Here is a 7,849-nt window from a genome sequence, read left to right on the forward strand (position 1 = left end):
TCTAAGTGTTGGTCCGAACTAGAGTCCTGTGCAGCGCCCCCTCGGGGCAACTCGAGGTGTGGTTTTAGTTGTACGGAGCGCTCATCTGAGTGTGCCCTGAGAAAGAGATATGTGCAGCTCCTATCGGGTTTTGTCGGCACATTCGGGCGGTGTTGCTGGTTTAGTTTTACCCTGTCGAAATGTCTTGTTGTACCGGGATATCAAGTCTGATCGGAATGTCTCGGGTGGAGGTCTATTCCTTCGTTGACCGTGAGAGCTTGTGATGGGCTAAGTTGGGACACCCCTGCAGGGTATTATCTTTCGAAAGCCGTGCCCGCGGTTATGGGCAGATGGGAATTTGTTAATGTCCGGTTGTAGAAAACCCGAAGTTGACCTTAATTAAAATACATCAACCGTGTGTGTAACCATGATGGTCTCTTTCCGGCGGAGTCCGGGAAGTGAACACGGTGTTGGAGTTATGTTTGACGTAGGTTGCTCTAGGATCACTTCTTGATCGCTACTAGCTTCACGACCGTGCCTTGCTTCTCTTCTCGCTCTCTTTTGCGATTGTAGCCACCATATATGCTAGTCGCTTGCTGCAGCTCCACCTCATTACTCCATCCTTCCTATAAGCTTAAATAGTCTTGATCTCGCGGGTGCGAGATTGCTGAGTCCCCGTGGCTCACAGATACTTCCAAAACCAGTTTGCAGGTGCCGTTGAGTCCGTGCAGATGATGCAACCAAGCTCAAGGAGGAGCTCGATGAAGATCTTGCCCTTTGTGTTGTTTCGTTCTAGTTGATCAGTAGTGGAGCCCAGTTGGGGTCGATCGGGGACCTTTGTCGCATTTGGGGTTCTTCTTTTATTTTGGTTCCGTAGTCGGGCCCTGATTGTATTTGGTTGATGTAATGCTTTATTCATGTAATTGTGTGAAGTGGCGATTGTAAGCCAACTATGTATCTCTTTCCCTTATTGTATTACATGGGTTGTGTGAAGATTACCTCACTTGCGACATATGCCTTCAATGCGATTATGCCTCTAAGTCGTGCCTCGACACGTGGGAGATATAGTCGCATCGAGGGTGTTACAACTAACCAATTGTCCATCGTTGTCGGAGTCGTCGCCGGAGTGGTCGTCAGAGTCGTCGCCTGAGTCGTCACCAGAGTCGGTGTGGAACTCCGCCTCCGACTGTGGAAGCTCGACGCCATCGATGATGTTAGTTGCAACGATAACTCACCGGCGGTGGCGGCAACCTCTGTCTCCATCTCCATGACGTGCTCTGGGGCTTTAGTAGCCCCAGTGTCGCCACTCCCTCCGATGGGGCGCTTTGGCGGCATCCTCATACACTGACGACTTTGATGACTGAGAGTGGTGTCGAGGATGCAAGCGGAGAGAGGGGATTGTGTGTGTGGTGAGGATGGGGGGTGCGGCCGCTCAGGCGCACCATTAATATGGGAGAGCTCTTAATATGGAGAAGTGGGAGAGAGGCCGGCGGCGGTCAAACCGCTGGCTCGCCTCCCGGTGAGCCTATGCACCGGACTACTGGCATGCCTACCGTTGTTTCACACAGCTACTTGCATGCCTCCCGATGACACTATGCAGCGAGAACGCCTCCATCAATTCACACACCTGCACGCATGCCTCCCGGTCTGCCTGCATGGCGGACTGCTCTCATGCGTCCCGTTAACTCACGCCTGCTCACACGGCACACGGGTCGTGTGGCGGCACATATATTGTTTTTCTATTTGGATGATTAATGATGCCACTTTATTGCTTAACCGAAGCATGGCACATATCCATTGTTGGTCTAACGCTCACGGTTCGAATAAATAGTCCGTTTGGGATATTGGTTCCCAATTATTAATAATCTCCTATTTATAATTACATAAAGATTACATCAAAGATGGTCTAAAATTTGACCAAAAAAGTACAATGCAACTTTGTATTGGTGTCCATATGCCAACACAACAAGTTTTATGAACTTCAAATAAGTTTTGGAAGTACTAGAATTTAAAAATCAAGATTATCATTGTTTGAAATTTGTTGCACAGGGAGTAAACATGCACCTAGTGAGACACATGTGTTTTTGCAACCCATTTAGGTGCACTGTCACGTGTGCATGTAGCTCGAATTTGATTTTTGCACATTATACCCGTAGAAAATCAATCAATTAATGTACTAAAACGTCTTAATGATCTCTGATTTTTTTTCGAAATTAAAACGTCCCTACTTTGGTAAAATATGTATGTTCACCGTGGGATAATTAATTTAACATGCATCGTAGTTGCAGTGGATTCGTGGTGTGTGTGTGGGTGCGTGCGTCTGGGGTGGTGGGTGGCTCGCAGTACACTATGAGTTGTGAGCCACCGTGTGGGTTGGCCATTTGTTAGGCAGGCCAGTGCCACATCAGAGTCGTGAATTCGTAATTTAAACCATTAAACAACCCTTTCATACATACATGTCTTGGCCACATGCAGTCGATGGTTATCCTACACGACACTCGATACTCGCGTATGACGCTTTCTGTGGGCCTGCGAGGTCGTCGTCCATCACTTTAACGAACAACCGGTAGTGAGGTTAATTTGACCAGCAAGGTAGAATCTTTTTTGTTTGTGTTATGGTGATATATAGTACGCGTCAAAGAGGTGGGAGGGGACTAGCATGTACATATACTATACATACGCGTCCGTGAACAAGTACACCTCACTCAATGTCAAGACTTTTAGGTTTCTGAGGCACGTGCCAAATCAAATTGTGAAAATGGCTATTCAAGCATCACACATCACCTCTTTGTGCCACATGCATGCAGGCGGTTGTTATCCTAACTAGGACACTCATGTGTGATGCTTCCATCTATGCGCCCATGAGGCCATCATCGATGCATGCATCACTTTGACCTTCATCGGGAGATGTTAATTAATTTCACCATCGATGAGGATTCTTTTTGGGTTGTATTACGGTAGGAGCATATAGTATGTGTCGAAGAGGGGGAAGGAGACTATCATATGTAGTATGCTTCATGAACCTTGCTCTGTGTGGGTGCATGGTTTATAGTTTTTGAGGCATGTGGCACATCAAAGTTGTGCATTTTAGGTATTCAACATATGTTTGGCCCACATGCAAAGCGATGGTGGTTGTCCTGTCGCACCCACTTAACCGGTTATCAGCGATATCAACACTTTCCATCTGTGGGCCTGCTTGGTCCATCACTACTTTTTGCCTAACAACAAGAGTGGTTAATTTGCCTTAGGAAGTTTTTTTTGCTTGTAATACAGTATATATATACATGTGTGTGTGTGTATGCATCCCAGCTATTCTGCAACCCATTCCTAAATAAGCTATTCAGGAACCATTCCTAACTGCTCGAAAACAATAAGCTAATTGTGCGTCACATACTAGTTAACTGTCGGGCGGACTTTTTCTGGCACCATTTTTTGCATTATTTTTTTATCGTAATTTTTGAACCGTTCATCGGAATTATGCAAATGACATACCGTTGGATAGCTACTGAATAGGCGGAACTTCTTTGTGTTGATCATTTTCCCAAAATCCTTACAATTTTTAAACAAAATGCAAAAAACTAGAAATTCTACAAACACGTTTTCGGTGTTTTTGTGAAAGAAATGTTCAAACCGTTTTTCGGAATGATGCATATGATACACCATTGAAAAGCTATGGATTAGCCCAAACTTTGGTGTGTAGAACTCGTTTTCAGATTCGCCACAGTTTAGGAGTAGTTTTCAAAAAACTAATGACATTTTTGTCATTTTTTCCGAACTACTGCAGTACATGCTAACTGCCCGACCAGAATAGCTAACTGACGTGTGACGACCAAGCTAACTGTCGTGACCTAAGACACTTTTTTTTGTTTTTTTTCCTGACTTTCCTGGATCAAGCTAACTGCTGGTATTGAAATAGCTAACTGTTGGGGATTGCCGTAGTTAACAACATGTTAACTGCAGGACTGAAGGTACTGTTTTTTATTTTCCCCGGGTCATTTCAACTGCAGGGCCTGAAGTAGCTAACTGGCGAGACTGCGCAGTTAAGAACTAGTGAACTGCTTGACTGACGATATTAACTTTTTGCTTTCATTATTTGTTTTGGCAAGGTCACGCTAACTGGTCGAGTGCGCATGGTAGTTAAGTGTTCAAGTTAACTTCCACAACTCGCCCACTTAACTGCCATATGCAATAAAAATTGGACTAACTATATAAAAAAACTTTGTTATATTGTTATGTTTTTGAAACACTTAACTGTTGCACTTCATGCACTTAACTGACACGTCACAAAAAACTAACTTCCCTGATTACTTAAGTAAAAGCTTTTTCACCTTTTTAATAGTTAACTGCTATAATATCATGGATTAACTGCTTCATCTAAAAATGATACTAACTTCTAAAGAAACTAACGACTACAGTATCATAAGTCAACTGCTAACCTAAGCACAAGTCAACTGCTACAGTTTTAGTTCACTAACTGCGTTGGAGGAGAGCACTGGTGGATAACTGCGTTGGAGTAGATCCGGTCATGCTTGCCATGAATCAGGTCACCCCGGCCGATGGCAGAGGAAGAGATGGGTGTACAAGAGGAGGTGATGGAGTTTCCAAGTAGGAGAGCCGGCGCTGAGTCATTGGCAACGATGGCTGCCGGTGCGCCACCCCGGCCCACCCTGTCGGTGTGCCGCCACCAGCAACCTCCCCCATGTCCGCCACCCAACAGGCCTCCTCCCGCCCACCTATCTGGTAACTGCTGCAACGGCCATGGATAACCGTTCACTTCCCCACCTATCACTTCCCGAACTGCTACAATAGACAGTAACTGTTCGAGCAGAATAGCTAACTGCACTATATATGTTGATCAAGCAAATTGTCGGAGCTGCAAATACTTCTTTATTTCTTTCATTCATTTTTCGTCCGGACCAGGCTAACTGTCAGGACTGAAATAGCTAACTGCCGGGGATTGCGGCAGTTAACATCAAGTTAACTGCTAGATTGAAGACACCATTTTTTCTATAACATTTTTCTTGGGTCGAACTAACTGTCGGGCCTGAAATAGCTAACTGCATGGGGCTGCGGCAGTTAACACCAAGTTAATTGCTGGGATCGAAGACACTAAAAAAATATTTCGGTCTTTCTTGTCGGGGTCACACTAACTATCATGAATGTCGAAGTTAACTACCACGCCAGCCAATTTTTTAAATGGCAAAACTTTTTCATATTTGTTAATTCATTTTTTTGCCGGAGTCACCATAACTGCAATGAATATCGGGGTTAGCTGCTACGCCGACCAAAGTTAACTGCAACTATTGAAATCCATGGAGATGTGCAACTAACTGCTTGGGTTTTTCGAGCGAACCTGTCTTATTTCAATTGCAAAAAGATGGGTGGTAGGGAGTCATTGTGTTATAGATTAATAAGTCAACTTCTACAGGTTTTTGAAAGCAAACTGATACAGTTTGCTAACTACTACCTTCGCTCGCAGCCAGAATGAACATGAGACTTTCGTTGGATCCGCAGCAGGGTGGTGTGGCGCTCGCTGTACATGGATCTTACCGGACATCGCCCGCGCTTCTAGACCCGTACGGGAGCTGCCAGAGGTAGGAAGCAGCTAGTGGCGCAGGACATGCGTGCACGCACAATTGCACAAGCTCTTTTTTCTAACTTCAACCATGGCTGAACTTAACTGCTCCCGTGGGAAGAACAAGAGGAGAACATTGGCAGGGAGGTTGGACAATGTAGAGGAGGAGGGGAGCTGGACAAGCGCGCTGGCAACGCTATCCTTTGACGCGCGTATCAGAGAGGCAGAATAGTCGCCTCCGGCTGTGCCCGTCTCCTTCGCCTCGTGGGCCTCATCACCTGCCTTGGAGATGCAGCTCCATTCCTCTCTGCTAACTGCCCCATGGTAGAATTGCTACTCGTGGTCGCTAACGCGGTGCCCATGGAGGTGTTGTGGCAGGTCGGGGAAGGTGATAACAGGCCCACGATCGACAAGGAGCACACACATGGGGAATGGTGAGCCCCCGCGGTGGAGCAGAGAGGTGGTTGCCTGATGGCAACCCGCGTGGGGATCCACCTGTGCAAGTCATGGTGGTGGAGAGGGACCAGGGTAGGTGGAGCCTCCTCCTTAGGACACCATGGGAGGAGCAGTCCACTGCCGCAGAAGCTGAGGAGGATCTCGCCTGTGCTGCAGAAGCTGAGGGAGGATCTGGCCATGGCTCGTGGCGGTGGTGGTCAAGATCCTACGCCATGGATCTTGACGGGTCCCAAGGCAAGGCGAGGAACAGAGGAGGGCGCCAGGACGGGATCTCATCGAGGGGAATGGGCTCGCCATGGATTGGTGGCACTGCCAGCAGGAGGTGGAGGGAGAGGAAGGTGGATCCCATCGGCAATTTCGTGGCGTGGCGCCCGGCAGGGAAGGTGGAGCACGCTCCCTCGCACCCTTTGGGATCAGGGCGGTGGCACATCAGCTGGGTGGGTGGTGGTGGCGCGCCGGCGGGGTAGTTCACTGGACACGAGCTCGCTCGTTCCCTCGCAGCGCTACCGCGCTGCTCGCTCACTCGCTCACTCCCTTCGGGAAAAGAAACAGGTAGGAGTGGGGGTAGTTTCTAAATAAGCTTATTTAGGAACTCTAGAGGGGGTTTCTAAATAGTCTCACCCTATATATATATATATATATATATATATATATATATATATATATATATTATAGGGAAAATCCATCCTACCACCCGATGGTAGTTACCCCATATGTCTCATATACTACCATGTGGTACTATATATACTACTTTATCATTTTAAATATATTCATATACTATATGTAAGATATTTCAAAGCAAGTTACATGAAAAAATTACATATGATCCCATAGTTTTTGTTATATTTGTGAAATACGTACATATTGGTACGTAAAAAAAAGCATACTCAAAACATGGTATATACTATCTAAAAATTAGTATATATACTAGCTAATCATTGTTATATACTACATACTACACATACATACACTCAATTTTGACAGATACTACATACAACATACAAAATGCAAGTGGTGGTAACTACCACTGCTTGTAGGAAACATTTGTCCTATATATATATATATATATATATATATATATATATATATATATAAGCACACACACATGCATGTGTACACATGAATCCCTCCCATTGAGTCGAAGTAGCTAGTACAACGACACATCATGAACCGATCTTGCTCTGTGTGGGGAGAGTGTATGTTTTTCGACGCATGCGCCACATCAATGTTGTGAAATAGTATTCAAACATGCATGCACGCGTCACCTCCATACATATTCATGTAGTTGTTGTCTTCAAACGGTACACTCCCTCGCGTGGCTATCGGCGACAAGTCTATATATTTTTGGCCCGCACCATGATCACCTTGACCGACAACAAGATAGGTTACCATGGCGGATTCTTCATTTGGTTCGTGTTATCGTAGTATAGGTCATGGTGAGATTCAGACCTAATTAAAGTTTGAGTGCATATACTATGCACGCATGCATGCATGAATCCCCGTCCTCGGCTTCAAGTGTGGTGTAACATACATATGCATCATCAACCTAACCCTCATTAGTGTGGGGATTTCTAGTTCGAAATCATGGTGTGCCACATCAAAGTTGTTCCATTGTGTACTAAAAACACACCTCTCCATACATATGTTTGGGCCACACACATGCAGTGGTTGTCTTCGGGGACTAGCTACTTGCGTGATTATTGGCGAGTTAGCCTATCTCTGGGGTCGCATGGACAACCATCACTTTGACCAGCAACAAGAGAGAGGTTGTACGACCAAGGTGGATTATTCTTGGTCTGTTTTACGATCAATCTTGGTGAGATGCCTCTCTAGCCCGTC

This window comes from Triticum dicoccoides, chromosome 5B, assembly GCF_002162155.2.
Source record: "Triticum dicoccoides isolate Atlit2015 ecotype Zavitan chromosome 5B, WEW_v2.0, whole genome shotgun sequence".
NCBI lineage: Eukaryota > Viridiplantae > Streptophyta > Magnoliopsida > Poales > Poaceae > Triticum > Triticum dicoccoides.